At 34.9% G+C, this 24388-nt stretch overlaps 1 long non-coding RNA gene across 1 annotated transcript in view; it reads left to right on the top strand.

Annotated features, from left to right (window-relative positions):
• Positions 1-24388, top strand: part of LOC137214546 (uncharacterized) — a 143254-nt gene that overhangs the window by 107310 nt on the left and 11556 nt on the right. The gene's annotated exons all lie outside the window — the stretch shown is intronic.

The following is a 24388-nucleotide window of genomic DNA, read 5'->3' as shown; positions in this document are numbered from 1 at the left end:
GCAGAATAACAATGCTTTTACTGACAATTTTCTATCCTCCTGCAATTGCTATGTTTTTCATAAATGCAGTCTAATGGCATGGAAGCCTCACTCTGCTATTCTCACATCCATGATGTAAACTTACAAAGATATCTTATTCCAAATTCTGTTGTTATGTAATGAGTTGTTTAAATTTTAGATACCAATCTACCATGATAATGTTGTTATATTATATGAATAAAGATTAATAGAATGCTTCTATTTTAAGTATTTTGGAATTGATAAGTTGAACCAAGATCAATATGGTTCATGTGAATTGAACAAAACTATTGTTCCTCCTTACATTTACAACTGTAATTTCTTTTTTTTTTTAATTAAAAAAATTTTTTTGGCTGCGTTGGCTCTTCGTTGCTGCAAGTGGGGGCTACTCTGTTGCGGTGTGCAGGCTTCTGATTGCAGTGGCTTCTCTTGTTGAGGAGCATGGGCTCTAGGCGTGTGGGCTTCAGTAGTTGCAGCATGCGGGCTCAGTAGTTGTGGCATGCGGGCCCTAGAGTGCGCAGGCTTCAGTAGTTGTGGCGTGCGGACTCTAGGGCACAGGCTCAGTAGTTGTGGTGCATGGGCTTAGTTGTTCCGCAGCATGTGGGATCTTCCTGGACCAGGGGTTGAACCTGTGTCCCCAGCCCCAGCACTGGCAGGCGGATTCTTAACCACTGTGCCACCAGGGAAGTTCTGTAATTTCTTTTTAATTTATTGATTATTTAAAATTCTTTTTGATGTATTAAAACATATTTTTAATTTTATTTTTTTGAGGAAATATGTCAGACTTCTCTAAGTGTGTTTTGAAAACATAATATTAAAAACAACATGTGTGTACCCACCACACAGATTAAAAAATGCCATCCCCAGTAACCTTAGCAGCTATCTATATACATCTTTCCAATTGCACACCTCTTTCTCTCTCTTAGGGGCAACTGCTTTTATGAAAATATTTATGTTTTTTGTTTATACAGTTATCTAAGTATCTTTATAGCTAAGATGTATTTTTTCAAGAATTAACTATCTCAGGCATTTTAGTTATCTATTTCCATCTTATACTAATTTATTCTCTTTTCTAAATATTGAATTTTCCCTGCATGAATAATGAGTATCTTGTGATATGTTCACAATAATCTTGGAAGAAAGCAATCATTTTTTTCTTTAATTCTTCCTTTACCTAAATCCTTAGTGTTACCTTTACATACAACTTTTTTTCTTCTCCTTCTTCTTCTTCTTCAATGCATTCCCCTTCACTTATATATTTTTGGACCATTTTTTGATGCTGCCTCTTTCTCATTTATGGGTGTATACATATTCTTAAATTACTTATTATGGTCTAATTATGGCATATAGGTCCAATTTCACCTGCTTAAACCAATAAGAAGATCTCTCAACCTGCTTTTCTGCCAAGTCTTGTATGTCAATACATTTGTTAAGAGATTAGCAAATGTATGCAGGTACCTAAAAATAAGAACTATATTCATTCTCTAACAAATGTAAACTTCTACTCTTTCTTATCAAAATTTTCCTTGCATAGTTTTTGGTTCCATTTTAATTTCCATTTCTCATCTCTATATCTATGTAACAACTTTAACATATTTTCATCTTTTAATCCAAAACTTAACTCAAATTTCATCCTTAAATTATATAGGTATTACACAATAAAAAGCTGATGAGTCTAGGTTTTTTTCATATTTTTCCAATTATCTTGTTATTGCTTTTTAAAAAATTGCACATCTCAATTATTTAGAGAATATGTTAATCTTCATCTGGTTTACAATAGAAAAAATGAAAACAATCAAAATGTCTAATAATTAGGACTCTTGCTAAACAAAATATAGGTATAATCCTACATCGGAATACTAGGAACCTAATTAAAATTAGTGATTGCCAATCTTACCCTTTGTTAATGACAGTCTCTTTACACAGTATATCTGTGATATGAGTCAACTAACTAGGGGTGGCCCACAACAGTTGAGTAACAAATACAGGGCTACAAAAGCCAAGTCATCACATCTTGGTCCCACAGAGGGGTTGTCCCATAAGAGGATAATTTTGTGGTACCATTCATTCTCCAGAGCGCCCCATGGGGTCAAAATGACGCTAGACTTCTGAAACCACATCTTTGTCTAGCTTCTGTTCATTCCTGCTTTCCTTACTTTCTTTTGAAGAGTATCTTCTTACTAGATCACTGCACAAGAATCTCTTTCTTGAGCTCTGCTTCTAGGGGACCCAACCTAAGAGAATTGGTGACATAAGTGGCCCTACAAAGCATACTCTAAGGATGAGACTCTAGAGCTGATTCACTCACTGACTGGTTGTCTGTCAATAAGGACAAAACTAGTGATCAGTGATTCCTGGTATGTTGTGCAGGGCAACCGTTAAGACTTTCACCTGGGTACACTGAGATGGAATACATGTAGCAAATAATTCACTTCTTATACAATATCTCCAGATTTTGTACAATAACAGATAAGATTTCAGGGATAGAGTCATCAAGATATAGAAGGATGTCAAGAAACTATGTGACTATGTTATCAGACAGAACATTTCATTGAGTCTAGTGATGGCATCTAGCACAGAATATGGAAAAGTAACTTGGAGACTGGTAGAAGACCACAAGAAAGCAAGATAGTCATATTGTTGAAAGATAGTTGTGCCATAGGAGATTATTTTTAGCAGAGAATAGAGGAATGATGAATTATAAGCAACAAAAACCAACCTGAACAATACTGAGTAACCAATGTCTCACACATATGGATATATAATGAAGAAGACAAAGAGTTTCCACTCTAGAGTGTATTCAGGGATAGTCAAATTCTTGGTGTAGCTCCAAATAGAAGCCAGTACCAGAATAATTCCGAGAAAAGCCTGAGGACCTAAGGTAATTTTTTCTCATAGGACCAGTTCCACCAGGCACAATGGAAGGGATGAGGAGGAGCAAAAGCAGCGAAAGATCATAAGACTACGCACAGAGCATTACATGAATGACAGTTTACAGTAAAAGAAAGGAGTTTACGGGGATAGTATTTGGGCTCATGAACAATGAAGATATAAATATGGAACATGGTGAAATAAGGAATGTTAGGGAAACGAAAAATGGCTGGTACTATAGAAGATACTTCGGATATAATATCTCATAACAACATTTTATGGTAGACCAGAAAAGACCAAGAAGCTAAATAATTTTTTCAAGGTTAAATAGCTATTAAAGAGAGGAGTAATGATTTTTACTTAGTTCTACTTTTCTAATTATGCCCACCAGATGCTCTAGGTTCCAGATGCAAATTCAGTAGGACTTGTTTAAGTTGAGGATTCAGTTAAGTGTAGAGGGCTTGACCAGCAAAGATCTTTGCACAGATTCTGTTGGTGCTGCCAAAAAATTCCTAGTCAAGATATACTGGGAAAAGAGTGGTTCATTTCCTAGACTTCTGTCTTGGTAGAAATCATAAGAGCACCTAAAGGGTAGAAGAACTTTCTCAATGGAGCTGGCTGTGGCATAGACTGGTGGCTTGGAACATTAATCCCAGAGAAGTCAAAAGTTATTAGTTCCCATGAAAGACCCTCTTTTACCTTGTGATGGCATCAATCTAATTCTGAAGCTTGAGGAAATATGCGTTTTGACTTTAGTTAATTAAAAAACTGAAAAATTAATTTTTGCTTTGTTGGTTATCTAGACTACTTTGCATTCTCTGTTTTGATGTTTCATTTGTACATCCATTAGAAATTGGCAAGGGCTTCAGAAGAGCAGATAAAAACTAAACCAGTTATTCTGCATCTAGCATCTTTGGGGAGAAAATTGAGATTATTGGTGGAAATGAGATTATGTTTATTGGAATAATCCCTCTCGTATATAAATAACCATTATATATCAATATTATTGTACATAGATTATATACACAGAAAAAAACCCACTAAAAATGCAACTGATCACAGTACCATTTAGAGCAAATAATTTCTTCTTAATACCACTACCTTCATTAAGAACAAAATAGAGCTGAGAAAAGTACCCTCGATAGACCAGATATGGTCAATGGCAAAGGGCAAAAATCAGAACACTGTTTCACTGTATTAATTTTTAAAGTCCAATTAAAGGTAACATCTACAACCTTTCTTCTGTTGTATTTGCCAAATATTTTAAAACATTAAACACGAAGTGCTGATTGCAACATAAGACAAAAGTTTTTGCTGCTACACTCTGCCAGTGATAAAAGCTTTGTCCCTGGGGACTTGGCTAACATTCAGTCACATGATACAAGGTACATTACACAAAACTTCTTTTTATTCCAAGGGTTTTTTCATCGAAATGACCGAATATAGCCTAATGTTACTATTATCTCTGATTTCATTCCTGCCTATAAAAGCATAGGCATGAGATTCTGAAATAATAATATTAAACAAAAAACCCCAAACAGGCTAAGTTTGGAGAAAAGTGTTTTAATGAGAAGTGTTACATATTCTTAAATACTCATCAATTTGCATATCTTCACAATTTAATTCTAGGAATAACAGCTTTCTGTATTTGGGCAGACTCTCATGTTCAGGTAGTTCAGGGTAAGGATATGAATTCATTTTTTTTTTGGCTGCGTTGTGCATCTTGTGGGATCCTAGCTCCCTGACCAGGGGCTGAACCAGGGTCCTCAGCAGTGAGAGTGTGGAATTAACCACTGGACCACTGGGGAATTCCCAGGATATGGATTCTTTTCCCACATGTACTTCCTATTACTCACCTTGCCTATAACTAACTCTATCAGTTAGGACTCTTCTGGTTACAAGCGACCAAAACTATCTTGAACTGGCTTAGCAAAACTGTACAAGGAAGAAGTACAAAATGAAGGATAAAGATACAGTTGAAACTTGTAAAGGTTCTTTCTTATATCTATTTCCACAGGCCAGCTTAGTTTTCAAACATCACTGCAAGTCTGCCTTTTTCCACATAAAGAGAAACATGGCTGCCTAGAGCTAGAGAGTTGTACATTTCAGAGCTTCAATCATAGTGTTTTACAAAAACAGAAAGATAGATCAATGGAACAGGATAGAAAGCCCAGAGATAAACCCACGCACATATGGACACCTTATCTTTGATAAAGGTGGCAGGAATGTACAGTGGAGAAAGGACAGCCTCTTCAATAAGTGGTGCTGGGTAAACTGGACAGGTACATGTAAAAGTATGAGTTTAGATCACTCCCTAACACCATACACAAAAATAAGCTCAAAATGGATTCAAGACCTAAATGTAAGGCCATAAACTATCAAACTCTTAGAGGAAAACATAGGCAGAACACTCTATGACATAAATCACAGCAAGATCCTTTTTGACCCACCTCCTAGAGTAATGGAAATAAAAACAAAAATAAACAAATGGGACCTAATGAAACTTCAAAGTTTTTGCACAGCAAAGGAAACCAGAAACAAGACCAAAAGACAACCCTCAGAATGGGAGAAAATATTTGCAAATGAAGCAACCGACAAAGGATTAATCTCCAAAATTTACAAGCAGCTCATGCAGCTCAATAACAAAAAAACAAACAACCCAATCCAAAAATGGGCAGAAGAACTAAATAGACATTTCTCCAAAAAAGATATACAGACTGCCAACAAACACATGAAAGAATGCTCAACATCATTAATCATTAGAGAAATGCAAATCAAAACTACAATGAGATATCATCTCACACCAGTCAGAATGGCCATCATCAAAAAATCTAGAAACAATAAATGCTGGAGAGGGTGTGGAGAAAAGGGAACACTCTTGCACTGCTGGTGGGAATGTGAATTGGTTCAGCCACTATGGAGAACAGTATGGAGGTTCCTTAAAAAACTACAAATAGAACTACCATATGACCCAGCAATCCCACTACTGGGCATATACCCTGAGAAAACCAAAATTCAAAAAGAGTCATGTACCAAAATGTTCATTGCAGCTCTATTTACAATAGCCCGGAGATGGAAACAACCTAAGTACCCATCATCAGATGAATGGATAAAGAAGATGTGGCACATATATACAATGGAATATTACTCAGCCATAAAAAGAAACGAAATTGAGCTATTTGTAATGAGGTGGATAGACCTAGAGTCTGTCATACAGAGTGAAGTAAGTCAGAAAGAAAAAGACTAATACCGTATGCTAACACATATATATGGAATTTAAGAAAAAAAAAATGTCATGAAGAACTTAGGGGTAAGACAGGAATAAAGACGCAGACCTACTGGATAACAGACTTGAGGTTATGGGGAGGGGCAAGGGTGAGCTGTGACAGGGCGAGAGAGAGTCATGGACATATACACACTAACAAACGTAGGAAGGTAGATAGCTAGTGGGAAGCAGCCGCATGGCTCAGGGATATTGGCTCGGTGCTTTGTGACAGCCTGGAGGGGTGGGATAGGGAGGGTGGGAGGGAGGGAGACACAAGAGGGAAGACATATGGGAACATATGTATATGTATAACTGATTCACTTTGTTATAAAGCAGAAACTAACACACCACTGTAAAGCAATTATACCCCAATAAAGATGTTTAAAAAAAAATCATAGTGTTTTAGTCCTAAACGCAAAATTATTAGGGAAGGTTCTCATTGACCTAACTAATGAGTCACGTGTCTATCCCTGGACAAATTAACTTTGCCTTGGTAGGTAAGGAACTGTGTCCAAGCTTGGGCAAATAATCCCTGAAGTACATATCCAGGACCAAAAGTGTTAAACATATGAATGGGGAAAAAATTTCCAAAAGAGATATGCTAGACACACTATCCCACAGATGCTCTCTACCCTAAAAAAAACAAATTCTCTCCCATAAGTTCATATATTAAAATTTATCAATGTCCCTATGTATTTTTTCTGTTGAACTAAAAACAGTGACTATACAGAAGACAGAACTCATCTCATTTTATTTGGCATTTCTACCAACTTAAATTTCTGTGGGCAATGCTATAACATCTGGGTTTATTTATTTATATTCTACCTTGATCCAGAAAGAATTTAAGACAGCTGGAAAAAAAATACATTATGTAACAGCAGAACATAAATTAAATGTGAAACAAAAGAGGGAAAAACAAGGGTGGAAACAATGAAACCATAAATAATGTATTCTATATTGCAGGGATACACATTCACTATAGGTAGGTTATAAAGTTTTCTGATAACTTTCCTAATAACTGGCTAAGTTTTCTAGTAATTTTGTCAGTAATATAATTCATAATGTACATTAGGTAATGAACTAATTCGTTAAGAAGCATAAAACGCACACACAACAAATGTATATGTGCACTTCATACATGATCAGAAAGGGGCTTCTGCTGGAAATCCTCACTTAGCCTGACATATTCTTGATGTCTCTCTTCATTTATTAGGGACAAAGAGATAGGTAATTATGCTAGCAAGGGGGCAATGTGGGAGAGTTGCTACTTTAGAAGTGCTCTGTGATATGGCTCTGAGAAGAGGCTTGAGTAAATAGAGGATGCCAACACTTTGAGAATACCTGGGAGAACATTCATACAGAAGAAACAATAAGAATAAAGCCCAGAAAATGCAGCATGCTCGGCATGTTCAAGGAAAAGCCAATGTGTCTGGAGCAGAATCAGTGAGGGGTAAAATGGCAGGGCATTGAGAGGTAGAACCAGACTATGCAGAGCACTGTACACCATGATGAAGACAGGCTGCTATTTTAAGCATGAAGGGAAACCATTAAAGGGTTTTGAGCAAAGAAGTAATATGATCTGACTTTGATTTTAAAATGATGACTTGGCTGATGTGTAAAGATAGACTTTTAGGAGGTAAGAGTAAAAGCAAAGAGACAAGTTAAGAGGCTGTTAGAGACGTCTAGATAAGAGATCAAAATATTTTTACTAAGGGAGGGCACTAGAGGTGAAGAAAAATGGTCAGATTTGGGATATATTTTGGAGGTAAACCTGACAGCTTTTGCTGATAGATTGAATATACAGTGAGAGAAGACTGGCAGTTGAAGAACAGTCTCCTAAAGTTGATGGAGATAAAATTGGTTAGTATATACTTCTGCTAAAGTTATTTCTTGACAGCAAGAGATAAAAGATATTAACTATAAAATAGGAAAATGAATATTGTGTAACTTGAAAACTCCTCCCTTAAATTTCCTTTAAGGCCTCAACTGCTCATGTACAAGAATAGAACTTTTAATCACTGCAGACAATTTTACAGGAAATTTTAAAATACACTTCTACTAGTCTTACAGAGTGCCTTTTCATGCCCTAGTGTTCCCTCTTCTTAAAAAGGCCTATACAGTCATCCCTCAGTATCCACGGGGGAAGGGGGTATGGTTCCAGGTCCCCCGTGGATACAAAAGTCCACGGATGCTCAAGTCTCATATAAAATGGCATAGTATTGCATAGTTGCAGTGTGTGGAAAATTTAAGTTTTGCTTTGTAGAGCTTTCTGGAATTTTTTTCGAACATTTTCAATCTGTGGTTGGTTGAATCCACTGATGCAGAACCCACAGATACAGAGGGCAGACTGTAGTGCAATGAGATGGCTGGGTCCACCAGACCAAATCTTCAAAGTCGATGAGACTAGAGACCTTTTAAGCAGGTCACCTACATTGAATTTCACATGGATTGGTATTCCTAATAATAGGAATGATAAAAAGAGGAGAGAGGCTATGAAGTGAAGTAGTCTGGAGAGAGTTAATGAAACTCATTTTCCAAATCATGTGATGGTTAGAGTCATCTTGTAATTTAGAAATGAAACATTTGGCTTCAAAGGGAGCTAGGAAGAAAGGGGGGTAAAGGAAAACAAGTAAACTGGGTATTTTATCTAGAAGCATCAAGGGTGTTGTCTAAAATCTGCAGTTTGATTAAGATGTTTTTCTAAGAATTTCATATCCCAGACAAACAAAAGCTCAGAGAATTTGTTTTCAGAAGACTTGCACTATAAGAAATGTTAAAGAAAGTTCTTCAGGCTGAAGGACAATACCAGATCTAAGTGAAGAATGAAGAGCATGGGAAATGAAAAATGTATGGGTAAATACAAAATATATTTTCTTTCATATCTTTATTTCTTTGAACATTGTAAAGTTGATTTATAATATGATATAAATAAAATTTAACAAAAACAAAGAATGGTGGGGGTGTAAAATTATATGTGATGTCGTATATTATTTGAAGGCAGATGTGATAACCTAAAGATTAAATTATAAACCCTAGAGTAAACACTGAAAATAATAATATAAAAGATATGGCTAATAAGCTGAAAGAGGAAAAAAATCACATATTAAAAACTATGAATTAATTCAAAAGGCAGGGAAGGTAGCAAAAAAAAAAAAAAAAAAAACCACAGAGAAAAGACCTTTTAAGCATGTCTTAAAAGAAAACAAATAGCAAGATGGTAGGTTTAACCAAAGGCTTATTCAAAGTTAAATTAAATATAAGTGGACAAAACATTCCCATTAAAAGTCAGAAACTGTCTGACAATAAAAAACACAAGGACCAATACTTACGAGGAGCACACATTAAACATAAAAATACAGATAGATTAACAGTAAAAGAACAGAAAAAAACATACCATGCAAGCATTAAACATAAGAAAGCTAAATTGGTTATATTCAGATCAGACAAAATAGACTTCAGAACAGGGAATATTATCAGAGATAAAGACATTTCATAATAATAAAAGATCAATTCATTAAGATGACATAACAATGGTAAACATGTATCCAACTCTTAAGAGAGCTTCAAAATAAATTTCTAAATACTGGCAGAAATAAAGATATAGACAAACTCACAGTCATAATTAGAGATTTTAATATCCCTTTGTTAGTATTTGATAGGAAAATTAGACAATAAATGAAATAGATAACTTGAAAAACCAAATTGACCTAATTAACTGTTAAGCAGCGTAAACCCATAAACTGCAGGATATACATTCTTTTCAAGTACAGAAGGAACATCCACCAATTCATATGCTATGTCTCAATGAATTTTGAGAAGTCACAAATTTTAAAAGACTGAAAATATACAGTTTGTGTTGTGACCAAAACCAAATCAAATTAGAAAGCAATCACACAAAGATATCTCAAAAAGCCCCAAGTACTGACATTTAAAACAACATATTTCTAAATAACACATATGTCAAATAAGAAATTACAGGAAAATCATAAAATGTTTTGAAATAATAATAAAAACACAACATATGAAAAATTTAGGATGCAGCTAAAGGAGTGTTTGAAGGGCAATCCATAGCTCTAAATGCTTTAATTAGAAAAAAATATTCAAAATCAATCATCTAAGCTTCTATCTTAAAAAGTGGGGAAAAAAAGCACACAAATTTAAATCAAAGAAAGCAGAGAGGAGGAAATAATAAATATATGAGTGGACATCACTGAAACAGAAAAACATAGCAGTAAGAGAAAACCAGAGAAATGCACATACATTTAAACCTGTAGTTCCTAGATATACATATATAAAAATCATCATCATGTAGTGATAGCCATTGTAACAGAATTCATAATTTAAAAAACCTAAAAATAACTTAAATGTCAGAAATGAAGGAACCATTTAGATAAAGACATCTATGTAACAAAATGCTATGCTTCATTTTTTTTTTAATGTAGCAATTTTATAGGAACTATTGTGGTATGATCTGAGATGTCAAGTTAAAAAGGCAAGGTGCGTAACAATATAAAAGGAATACTATAGTATGTGTAGGTGTGTACTTTTTAAAAAATGTGTGTATGAGTGTATGTTTTTATATATTCACATACACATAAAATATCTTGGAAACACACACCAGAAACTGGTGATAGTGGTTGCTTCTGGAGAAGAGGCCTACGTGGTTTGGATACAAGGGTAGTATTATGTTTCACTTAGTACTGTTTTCCCCTTTAGAATTTAATACTGTGGAAACATTCCCTATTCAAAAATATATATATATTTGGCTGTGCTGCGTGGCTTATGGGATTTCAGTTCCCTGACCAGGGATCAAACCTGGGCCCTCGGCAGTGAGAGCATGGAGTCCTAACCACTGGACCGCCAGGGAATTCCCCCCAAAATATTTAAGTTAAAAAAAAAAAAGGTAGAAAATATCATGAAATAACAAGAAGAAAAGTAAAAAGGATTGAAGTCAGAGGTCCTTGATAGGTTAGTTTGGCTTTCATATATATGGAGTCTCCTTTGAGGAAGCAGGCCATTGTTTAGATAGGATAGCCAGAAAAATCAAAGAGCTTCTGTGACCGTTTTCTCTTTACCCTTACAGTTGTGTCTAAAGCAAACATGGCAACTCCTTTGCTATATATATACCTAAAGGGATTAAAAAGGTACAGATGGACAAGCTAATAGGAGTCTCTATTTACTGATAAAGTTACCCAAACTCAGGCATCTTTCTTTGAGGCTGCAGATTCCATCCAAGGTGCCATGTATCCTTTGTTCTGTATCTAAAAGGAATGGTACACGAATTGTTTCATGACCACATACACAGTGTAGTCATGAAAGCTAGCAGTCAGAACTTGTTATTGTGGTGTTTTCACTGTGTCAAAAACACAGATAAAAGCAATTTTCAGGAAGTAAAATAAAAATATTGACCTTTCCTTGCATAAAATGTTTGAATTCTCCAGAATTTAAATTTAAAGTTACCCTCTGTGTTCAGAACTACAATAGTGTGACTCTATTTATAGTTCTCTAAACAGCCATCTTCTATTTTATCTTCTAGAATAATTTCACATCTCTGATTTTGTTACCTTCTTCTGAAACAACGTTTTTAAACTGAAGTATAGTTGAGGTACAATATTATATGTTACAAGTGTACAATACAGTGATTCACAATTTTTAAAGGTTATAATCCATTTATAGTTATTATAAAATATTGGCTATATTCCCTGTGCTGTACAATATATCCTTGTACCTTATTTTTATACATAATAGTTTGTACCTCTTAGTCTCCTACCCCTATATTGCCCCTCCCCCTTCCCTCTCCCCACTGGTAACCACTAGTTTGTTCTCTGTATCTGTAAGTCTGCTTTTTTTGTTATGTACACTAGTTTGTTGCATTTTTTAGATTCTACATATAAGTGATATCATACAGCATTTATCTTTCTCTGTGTGATTTATTTCACTTAGCATAATGCCCTCCAAGTCCACCCATGTTGTTGCACAATGAAAAAAATTTCATTCTTTTTCTTATGGCTGAGTAGTAGTCCACTGTATATATATACCTCATCCTCTCTATCATATTCATCTATTGATGGACACTTAGGTTGCCTCCTTATCTTGGCAACTGCAAATAATGCATTGGGATGCATGTATCTTTTCAAAAGAGCATTTTTGTTTTCTTCAGATATATACCCAGGAGTAGACCTGCTAGGTCATATGGTAGTTCTATTTTTAGTTTTTTGAGAAACCTCCATATTATTTTCCATAGTGGCTGTACCAATTTACATTCCCACCAACAGTGTATTAGGGTTCCCTTTTCTCCACATTCTTGCCAACATTTGTTATTTGTACTCTTTTTGATGATAGTCATTCTGACAGGTGTGAGGTGATATCTCATTGTGGTTTTGATCTGCATTTCCCTAATGATTAGTGGTGTTAAGCATATTTTCATGTGCCTGTTGGCCATCTGTATGTCCTCTTTGGAAAAATGTCTATTCAGGTCTTCTGTCCATTTTTCTTTTCTTTTTTTTTTGTGGTATGCGGGCCTCTCACTGTTGTGGCCTCTCCCGTTGTGGAGCACAGGCTCCGGACGCGCAGGCTCAGTGGCCATGGCTCACGGGCCTAGCTGTTCTGCGGCACGTGGGATCTTCCCAGACCAGGGCACAAACCCGTGTCCCCTGCATCGGCAGGCGGACTCTCAACCACTGCGCCACCAGGGAAGCCCCTTCTGCCCACTTTTCAATTGAGTTGTTTTTTTGATGTTGAGTTGTATGAGCTGTTTATATATTTTGGATATTAACCCCTTATCAGTCATATCATTTGCAAGTGTTTTCTCCCATTCGGTAGGTTGTATTTTTGTTTTGTCAATGGTTTCCTTTGCTTTGCAAGAGCTTTTAAGTTCAATTAGGTTCCATTTGTTTATTTTTGTTTTTATTTCCTTTGCCTTAGGAGAAGGATCCAAAAAACATTTATGATTTATATCAAAGAGTGTTCTGCCTGTTTTCCTCTAGGACTTTTATAGTTTTCAGTCTCACATTTAGTTCTTTAATCCATTTGGAGGGCTTTTTTTTTTTCATATATGATGATAAAGAATGTTTTAATTTCATTCTTTTGCATGTAGCTGTCCAGCTTTCCCAGCACCACTTATTGAAGAGACTGTCTCTTCTCCATTGTATATTCTTGTCTCCTTCATCATAGGTTAATTGACCATAACAGTGTGGGTTTATTTCTGAGCTCTCTATCTGTTCCATTGATCTGTATGTCTGTTTTTGTGCCAGTTCCATGCTGTTTTGATTACTGTAGCTTTGTAGTATAGTCTGAAGTCAGAGAACATGATACTTCCAGCTCCATTCTTCTTTCTAAAGATTGTTTTGGCTATTCAGGGTCCCTTGCGTTTCCATACAAATTTTTTAAAAATTATTTGTTCCAGTTCTGTGAAAAATGCCGTTGGTATTTTGATAGGGATTGCAATGAATCTGTAGATTGCCTTGGGTAGTTTGGTCATTTTAACAATATTGATTCTTCCAATCCAAGAATATGGTATATTGTTCCATCCTTTTGTGTCGTATTCAATTTCTTTCACCAGTGTCTTAGTTTTTCAAGTATAGGTCTTTTACCTCATTAGGTAATTTTACTCCTAAGTATCTTATTCTTTTTGATGTGATGGTAGATGGGATTTTCCTTAATTTCTCTTTCTGATAGTTGATTGTTAGTGTATAGAAATGCAACATTTTTCTGTATACTAATCTGTATCCTGCAAATTTACCAAATTCATTGATGAGCTCTAGTAGTTTTCTGGTAGTGTCTTTAGGATTTTCTATGTATAGTATCATATCATATGCAAACAGTGACAGTTTTACTTCTTCCTTTCCAATTTGGATTCCTTTTATTTCTTTTTCTTCTCTGATTGCCATGGCTAGGACTTCCAATACTATGTTGAACAAAAGTGGCAAGAGTGGGCATCCTTGTCTTGTTCCTGATCTTATAGGAAATGCTTTCAGCTTTTCACCTTTGAGTATGATGTTAGCTATGGGTTTGCCATATGGCCCTTATTACATTGAGGTGTGTTCCCTCTATGCCCACTTCCTGGAGAGTTTTTATCATAAATGCATGTTGAATTTTGTCAAAAGTTTTTTCTGCATATATTTAGATGATCATATTGTTTTATTCTTCTTTTATTGTTGTTAATATGGTGTATCATACTTGATTGATTTGCAGATACTGAGAAATCCTTGCATCCCTGGGATAAATCACATTTGATCATGGTGTGTGATCCTTTTAATATATTGTTGGCTTTGGATTGCTAATATTTTATTGAGAATTTTTACATCTATGTTCATCAGTGATACTGGCCTATAATTTTATTTTTTTGTGATATCTTTGTCTGGTTTTGATATCAGGATGATAGTGGCCTCACAGAATGAGTTCAGAAGTGTTCCTTCCTCTGCAATTTTTTGGAATAGTTTGATTAGAATAGGTCTTAATTCTTCTCTAAATGTTTGGTAGAATTCACCTGTGAAGCCATCTGGTCCTGGACTCTTGTTTCTTGGGAGTTTTAAAATTACTGAATCAATTTCATTACTGGTAATTGGTCTTTTCCTTATTTCTATTTCTTCCTGGTTCAGTCTTAGGAGATTGTACATTTCTAAGAATTTGTCCATTTCTTCTAGGCTGTCCATTTTAATGGCACATAGTTGTTCATAGTAGTCTCTTAATACAAAAAAGTACAAAAGCAATCTTTTGTATTTCTGTGGTGTTGGTTCTAATGTCTCCTTTTTCATTTCTGATTTGGCATATAGCTGTTCAGAGTAGTCTCTTAATACAAAATAGCTCATAGTAGTCTCAACACAAAAAAATGAAATACAAAAGTAATCCTTTGTATTTCTGTGGTGTTGGTTCTAACTTCTCCTTTTTCACTTCTGATTTCATTGATTTGGGCCCTTTCCTTGTTTTTCCTTTGATTAGTCTGTAAGGGTTTATCAATTTTGTTTATTTTTTCAAAGAACAGATTTTAGTTTCATTTATTTTTTCTACTGTTTTTTTTTAAAATCTCTGTTTCATTTATTTCTGCTCTGATCTTTATGATTTCTTTCCTTTTACTAACTTTGGGTTTTGTTTGTAGCTTCTGTAGTTCCTTTAGGGTAAGTTTAGGTTGTTTATTTGAGATCTTTCTTGTTTTCTGAGGTAAGCTTGTATCACTATAAACTTCCCTCTTAGAACTGCTTTTGCTGAGTAGGTTTTGGATCATTGCGTTTTTGTTTTCATGTGTCTCTAGGTATTTTTTGATTTCCTCTTTGATTTATTCAGTGATCAACTGGTTGTTTAGTAATATATTATTTAGCCTCCATGTGTTTGTGTCTTCTGCAGTTTTTTTCTTTTAGTTGATTTCTAGTCTCATAATGTTGTAGTTGGAAAAGGTGCTTGATATGATTTCAGTTTTCTTAAATTTACTAGGCTTGTTTTTTGGCCTAGCATGGGATCTATCCTATGAAACTTTTTTTGCGGTGTGGTTTAAATATCTTTTCTATTTTAATAAATAGAAATATAAATTCTATCACTCTTGGGGCAGCATATTTTATAAAAGGCTACAAAAACTGAATTACCATCTTGATGAGTCTTTGTATAAAGGACCTAAACTTGTCTTATTAAAATCACCCATAAGATAAATAGTCCTTGTTTGATTCATTTGTTCTAACAGTACCATTACTACAGAAAAAGCATTGTGACAGAAGTCTTATGAATTCTTAAGTTCTCCTTGAAGTACTCCATTTAAGTCTCATATTTATTTCCTTCATCCATGGGTAAACTATTATACTCTTTTCAGGCAGGACAGTAATTAGTCCCTATAGTCATATAAATAAGCATTACATTAGTAGGCAAAAAAAGCAAACATGTATCCATGTGTCATTTCTTGAACATGGACATGGGTTGATATTTAGCTCAAAGTAAGCAAAACATCACTTGAATTTGTTTAAACTTTGGGAAAGGATACATCCACAACCAGGGAAAGCTGAACCAGACTTCTAAATAAATAAAGAAAATTCTTCAATTTACTTCCAGTCATCAGCAATTATCCAACCAAAAAAGTGACTACTTTTGCCTTTCTTCTCTATCTTCAGTGTCAAAGCTAAAGAGAAAATTTATGTATAAAACCAGACTGATCTTGGTTCTGTGGACTTGGAATATACTATGTATAATTCAGGTTACATTTTATTTGTTTATCATTTATTTATTTTGGCCAAGTGTTTAAGAAATTGGGCTATGGGTGAATGAGGCAAGAACTAAAAATGCCTAAAATCAATGGTAGCAAAATTTCATCTCATTGAGTTATAGTTAAAATAATTAACTCAAATATTTCTCATATGATATGGAAATGTCTGTGGGAAACATACATGATTATGCTCAAATATATTCCTTCATTTGAAAATGTTATACCTTCCTCTCTCTAGAGGTTTCTCAAAGAGGAAAACAGTATAAGTTCCAAAGATGCAATGTTTTAGCTAGAACCTAGGAGCAAAATACAAATTACCAATACTGTAGGTAGAAAGACCTTCTTTAGAGACTATTTCTACTAATATAATAATATTAAACTATTGTTTTAATAAAGGACATCAAGCCATTCACATTATAAAACAATAATACTTTATATTGCTAACAAATACATAAACATATAGTGGAAATATAAAAACATGTATAAGAATGAAAACACTGGATGTGTGAAACACTAGAGAAGGAGGGAGGGAAGAGAATGAGATAGGAGAGGATCACAGTGGGAACAGTAATTGTATTTATAATGCTTAATTGGAGGAGAAAGAGCAGCAGCAGGAAATCAGTCATAGTGGTAATATTATACAAACCTGGGAATAGGTCCATAGTTGTTCATTACATTATTCTCTATTCTTACCTATATATTTAAAGTATTTACCCGTAAAATAAATAAGCCATTTACAATATCAACACAAGATGTATATGTAATAAATACAGCAAAATATATAAGATTTATTAAAAAAATAAGACTTTATTAAAAGACAGTAAGATATCAATATAAATAAATGGAGGGATAGTAGTGCATGTATAAAGAAAGAAAGGTTCGTTCTATATTTTAAAGAGAGTAATTCTCCCCAAATTAATCTATAAATGTAAAAAATTTCAATAGCTTTTTCCTTGAATTTGATAAATGATGATAAAATATACATGGAAAAGCAAAGAGCAAAGAATGGCCAATATACTCATGAAGAAGAACAAGTTAGGGGGATTGTCCTACCAAAAATCGTCTTCCAAACACCAACACTTACTAAAGCCAAGATAAACACACAGTGGTCACAGTACAGGGACCAAGAAACAAAAGAGAGAACTCAGAAATAGACCCATTGATTATGAAAACTTCATTTTTAACATAGCTGGCATTGATGATCAATGAGAAAATGTCCGACTAAGCAGTCCCACAATGGGACAGCTGGGTTTCAATATGGAAAAAGATCAAACTGGTTCCCTGTTTCTCACCATATACTGAAATCACTGCCAGGTAGATTACAGTCCTAAATGTGAGAGACAAACTACAAAAGTTTTAGAAGACAATCTGTAACAGAATTTTTATATTACACTGGGAAAGATTTCTTAATCAAAAGACCAAAGTACCATTTAAAAAACAAAGATTGATAATTGGACCACAGCAAATTAAGAACTTTTGTAAAACAAGGAACAATTAAAAAAGCTTTTAAAGATAAGCCATAACCGAAGAAAAGATGTCTGTAATATGCATACATATACATCCAACAAAGAAGTCATATGCAGACTATTTAAATAACCCCCACAAATCAATCAGAAATGAAATATCTGCAAAAGAGAAGAGCACATCAGAGAAGAGAAAACACAAATGGTTCATCAACACATGACAATCTTATTATTAATGATGTAACTGCAAATTAAAACCAAAAGATACCAATTCAGACCCAAGAGACCCATAAAATAATGACAATATTTTAAAATCCTAACAAATCTCAGTGTTGCCAGAATGTCAAGCAAGAGGAATTTATGCATATTGTTAGTGAAAACAAAACCAGTATAGGCACTTTGGAAAATAAGTTTGGAATTTCTAGTAAAACTGAACATGCACATATTCTCCAACCCAGTAATCCTATTCCCAAGTGAACAGAGCTTAGAGAATATAGCCTAGATGTGTGTATATATCACATATGCAAAATTTTCTTAGCATTATTTATAGCAATATAAACCATTAAAGAGCCTAATTTTCCATCAATAATGGAATGGATAAATATTATATGGCAGTGGAAATGAAAATGAAAGTACAGCTATATTTACCACCATGACTGAAATTTACAAACATGATTGTAAATATATTAAAGAGGCAAGCACAGAAGAATATATGCAAGATGGTTCCATGCACATCAAGTTCAATATCAAGCAAAACTAAAGACTCTGTCATTTAGGAATCCAAATATAGTTGGGAAAACTATAAAGAAAAGTAGGGGACTCATTAAAACAAATTTCAGTATGGTGGTTAACTCTGAGGAAAGTAAGTGGGATAAAACAGGGAGCAACACACAGGTGCTTTTAACATACTGGTGTGTTCTATTTCTCAAGCTGGGTAGTATGTACATGGATATATGTTTTATTACACACACACACGTTTCTCTTTTATATGAAAACTACTTTTAAAAATGTACGATATCAATAAAGATAACTTACAGAGACATTTCATCCTAGGAAACAGTGGTAGCTAAACATTTCAAAGGAACTTTAGATTATAAGTATCCAAAGAGTTACTGGGAAGAAAAAGAACACTGATAAAATAAGAATGAGAGATCATAAAACAGGCAAATATTAAAATGAATGTCTGGGCATAAAAAACAGATGTTGTAATTTTAAAATCCATTTAAATGGGTAAATAGTTACCTGGACAAAGCTAAAGAGAGAATTAGTGAATTTCAAAATAAGGGGAAAGAAATCCCCCAAAGTGCAGTAAGAGAAATAAAAAGATGGAGGATATGAAAGAGAAGTCAGTAGATATAGAGGATAAAATGCAGAGCTCTAATATAGAAAGCACCAGGAGAAGAGAATAGAGAAAACTAAAGAAGCAATATTTGAACAGATGATGGCTGAGAATTTTCCAAACATGCAGAAAAATATGAATCGTCAGATTACAAAGGGCCAGCAGGCATCATTTGGAAGTTAAAAAAAATAATCACAGTTTGACCCACATTATAATGAAACTACAGAGCATTAAGGGAAAAAGAGAAAAACATAAAAGATGCTTTCTAGAAATACACTGTCTACAAAGGACAATCAGATTGACAGCAGACTTCTCATCAGTAGTAACAGAAAATATTACCAAAATGTGGAGCAAAAAATAACTGTAAACTTAGAATTCTATCGCAAAAGAGAGAGGGTGAAAAAAAAATAGTTTCAGACATTAAAAGCTTTTTATAAGGTAATATAAATTTTTTTATAGAGAAATTTTACTATCTGCAGCCTTTACTGAAAGCAATACTAAAGATGTACTTAAACAGGAAGAAAATCAAACCCAAGAGGAAGCAGTGAACAAAGCAAAAATGAGCAAGGATATTCATAACAGGGTAGTGAATATCAGTAATAACTGATTGTAAAATTAGTAAGTATAATAACAATAAGAATGTGTTTAAAAACTTGTGTGATGAGACAGTACAGGGTATCCTATATAGAGTACAGACTCTGAAGCCAGACTGGGTTTGAATACGAACCAAAGTTCCCCTTAAAACTAAAAATAATGACTAAAGAACACTCATGACATCAAAGGAATATAATTTACTTTTTTTGTCTTTGTTGACTAACTGTCATCTTTAATAGATCAACAACAGAAGATCAATACAGGGGCTAAAAAGAAAGACAAGTGTGATTTTCAGACCAGTTGAACTTTTGTTACAAGTCTTAAGCGAAAGATATTCAGAAAGATAATCTTCATATTGTTCAAGCAAATTTTTCATGGATGGCTAGTTTGGATATTCAACCAGAAATTAAGTATGTTATGTATTTGTAAAACAATTTCTATCTTTTTATAATATTCTTCTGTAGAAATGCGATCAGACAGAAGACAGAAAGGTAAAGGAATAAAACTGTTTTGGAGACAGCTAGCCCACTAGGCCAGGAAGAGAACTAATATCCTGGATTAATAAAGTTGACAAGTTTCTTTTAGTCTCTTATATTAACAGTAGCCATAGAATAGAATTAAGGCTTGCTTGATTTCTTTGGTTCACAGCCAAAAAACTGTTGCAATTCAATTATATGCTTAGTTCTGTAAGTATTTAAGTGCTTACTATATGCTAATTTGCAGTGAATTGCTTCTATCTAAAATCACCTCCTTCCTATCATTTTACAATGATGGAATCCCTGACCCCTTCAGAATCCCAAAAGGATGGCCACCAAGTTCAGTCTTGTACTTTTTGGATAACTAGCTCAATTTCAAACACAATGGGCTTTTCTTTGGGTTGAAAAGATTCCACCAAATGGCTTTCACTTGGCAAGCAATACCTTACTCCTGTCTCACCAGGATCTCCCCTTTTTGTGAGTCATTTCTATTTGATTGCTAATAACTATCATTTCTAAGGCTTTGGTTATTTTACTCCATTCACTCTCTAAGTATTTCCCTCTTTCATTATTTTGGGAAGGTTTACTTAAGTCAGAATAAGTGTTATCACCATGCATTCACTTAACTAATATATACTGGGCAATCATCACATGCCAGGCTCTGTGCTGGTCAGATCATGTTATGCTTCTGCTCAAACCCTCTTAGGTTTCTCATCTCCTTCTGAGAAAAGCCCAAGTCTTTACCATGATATACAAGCCTACCTTCCCATCATCCTCCACAATCTCTCTGACCTTCTCTCTGTTATTCTCACTCTCACTCTGCTCTGCTTACACTGGCTTTCTTGCTGTTCCTCTAACAGGACAGGAATATTCTCACCTTAGAATTTTGTGTTTGCTGTTCTCTCTGCCTGAATCACCCAGATAGCCACATGATTCCCTCCTTCACCTCTCACTTTACTCAAATGACAGCAAGGATTTCCCTGACCTTACATTAGATTACATTATCAGTCTCAATTTTTCACTCCTCTGTAGTAGCATTACATATCCACACTCTGGCCTTATGGTGGCCAAAATGTACCTCCTTGTCCCTAGACTTTAGACTTGACCATGTGATTTGCTATTGCCACTGGGAAGTTACTGGACATGATTCAAGCAGACTTAAAATGGTTTGTACTACTAGTCCTGGGCTCTTATACTCCTGCTTTTTGCCATGGAGGCGAACATGATTTGATATTCCACTGGTGCCAGAAAAATGGGAGACACATGGAACATACCTGAAACTGAGCCATAAACTGGAGCCAAGTCTAGCCTGGATTATTTCAACCTCAGGAAACCCACAGATATGTCTGGTGTTGAAAGGCCACTGATTTTTAGGTGGTTTGGTACAAACGTTAGTGTGAAAATAGCAAAGAGAAAGTGAAAACAACTGCCAACATCCAGATGATCCTCATCCCCTTTCCTTATTTATTTTTCTTCATAGAAGTACTTAAGTTTAAACTACTATATATTTTATTTATTTGTTTATTGTCTATCCTCCGGCATACAGAAATGTACATGCACATATGCACACAAATAAAAGTTCTATGAAGGAAGTAAGTTTTGTCCATTTTGTTTATTGTTATCATCCCTGCATGACAAAGGATCTGGCACATAACAGGTACTCAACAAACATTTTGCTGAATGAATAAATAAACAATACAAAGTCCCTGCACTCATGAAACTTAACACTTTAGTGGGAAAAGCCAGTGAGTTAACAACTACACAAATAATAATAATTAGATAGTTGTGAGTGTTATGAGGAAAATAAAACAGAGGAATGAAACAGAAAATGTTGGAGTACAAGGAAGAAGGGTGTATAGATGATTAAAAAATTGTCAACAGGGGGTGCCATGTAAGCTGAGTCCAAATAAAGAGCCCTGCATGCAGCTGGGAGAAGACCATACTATGCAAAACTGAGAATACAATGACACTGAGGCAGGAGTAGGAGGAGACAAAGAAGAGGCAGACAAACACCCTATCACTAGGGCTTCATGGGCCTCAGAATAGTCTTTGGATTTCATTCTAATTACAGTTGAAAGCCTTTAGAAAGGTTTATGCAGGAAAATGATTTATTTTTAAGGTCACTTTGTTTATTATATGGATTGTAGAGGGCAAGAAGGGAAGTAGGGAGACAAGTACAGTGGTCAGGTTCAGGATAGAGGTGGTGGAGGGGTTGGGATATCTTTTGAAAGTAGAAGCAGCAGGACTGACTGACTGACTGACTGACTGAATGGATGTGGCATACAAGAGAAGGAGAGGCATCTGGAGGCTGGAGAAAAAGGAATCAAGGATTACCACTTAGTTTCTGGCCTGAAAAATTTACCAAATGTTAGTTTCATTAATTGAGTTGAAGATGAGCAGTTATGGGGTAAAAGACATCATGAGCTCTATATTATACATTTATTGATCAACTCCTCTATACAGGGTTGTGCTACACAGATGACACAGGTACCTGTTCTGAAGAACACTTATGCCTTTGTCAGTTGCTAAACAGAATCAATAGTTTCACAGCTAACTGTATAATACCGGACCAACTCAGACAAAAATAAATAAATAAAACAGTCCAAGGAAGATGTTTTTACTCTCCTTCCCTCCTTATTAAAAGAATCCTGGTTTGTTTTTTTAGTTTAGTTTGGTTGAGGCAGCTATGTGACCAGTTAAAGATACTTATCTCATGTACCACTTACGATATTTAAAAAAAGGGGGGAGAAGAGAACACATATTTGAATCATATACATTTAAAAAATTTGTAGAAGGATAAAAAAGAGACTAATACCAGTGGTTACCTGTTTCTTGGGGGGGCAGTATATGAAAGTGGAAGGATGAAGGAGGTGTGATATGAAAGGGAGATTCTCACTAATCTACCCTTCTATACTTTGATGTTTTAAGTTTGAGACTGTATTGGCTATTTAAAAAAAAAAAGAAATAATTAAAAAAAATACTCACCTTCCATAGGTATGTATGTGTATACATACACACACACACACACACACCCATACACTATGGAATACTACTCAGCCATAAAAAAGAATGAAATTTTGCCATTTGCAACGACATGGATAGACTTGGAAGGTATTATGCTTAGTGAAAGAACTCAGACAGAGAAAGACAAATACTATATGTTATCACTTGTATGTGGAATCTGAAAAAAAAAAAAGCTACTGAATACAACAAAAATGAATGAGACTCACAGATACAGAAAACAAACGAGTGGTTACCAGTGGGGAAAGGGAAGGGGGGAGGAACAAGATAGGGATAGAGGATTAAAAGGTACAAACTATTATGTATAAAATAAATAAGCTACAAGGATATATTGTACAGTACAATGGATATGGCCAATATTTTATAATAATTATAAATGGAGTATAATCATTAAAAACTGTGACTCATTATGTTATATACCTGAAACTTATATAATATTGTAAATCAACTATACCTCAATAAAAAAAGTACTCACCTCCTCAGATTCCCTCACAAGTAGGCATGATCATGTGACAGTACTAGCCAATGAGATATAAATGAAAGTCCCTGAGGACAGTTTCACTTTCTTGATAAACACAAGGCTAGCAAGATAAATTTTGCCCTTTGTTATTTCTCCTTTCTCCTTACTTGGGATGTAGATACAATGCCTGCAGTCAGAACAAGCATTTTGACTGGAAAAACAAAAGCTGCACACTAACTATGGAACAGCAGGAAATTACCAGAAAGAACCTCGGTCTTTGATGACTTCCTCAAGTAGATGAACCAGCTCTGAACTGCCTACTTCTGGACTATTTATTTGATTTTTTTTTTAATTAAAAAAATTTTTTTTGGCTGTGTTGGGTCTTTGTTGCTGCACGTGGGCTTTCTCTAGTTGCGGCGGACGGGGGCTACTCTTCATTGCGGTGCACAAGCTTCTCACTGCAGTGGCTTCTCTTGTTGCGGAGTATGGGCTCTAGGCCCGTGGGCTTCCGTAATTGTGGCTCATGGGCTCTAGAGCGCAGGCTCAGTAATTGTGGCGCATGGGCTTAGTTGCTCCGCAGCATGTGGGATCTTCCCAGAACAGGGATCGAACCTGTGTCCCCTGTATTGGAAGGCAGATACTTATCCACTGCGTCACCAAGGAAGCCCTGGACTACTTATTTGAAAATAAGGAAA

The sequence above is a fragment of the Pseudorca crassidens genome, chromosome 20 (assembly GCF_039906515.1).
Source record: "Pseudorca crassidens isolate mPseCra1 chromosome 20, mPseCra1.hap1, whole genome shotgun sequence".
Taxonomy (NCBI): domain Eukaryota; kingdom Metazoa; phylum Chordata; class Mammalia; order Artiodactyla; family Delphinidae; genus Pseudorca; species Pseudorca crassidens.
The sequence above is the reverse complement of the archived record's forward strand: the minus strand, read 5'-3'. Positions and strand labels throughout refer to the sequence as shown.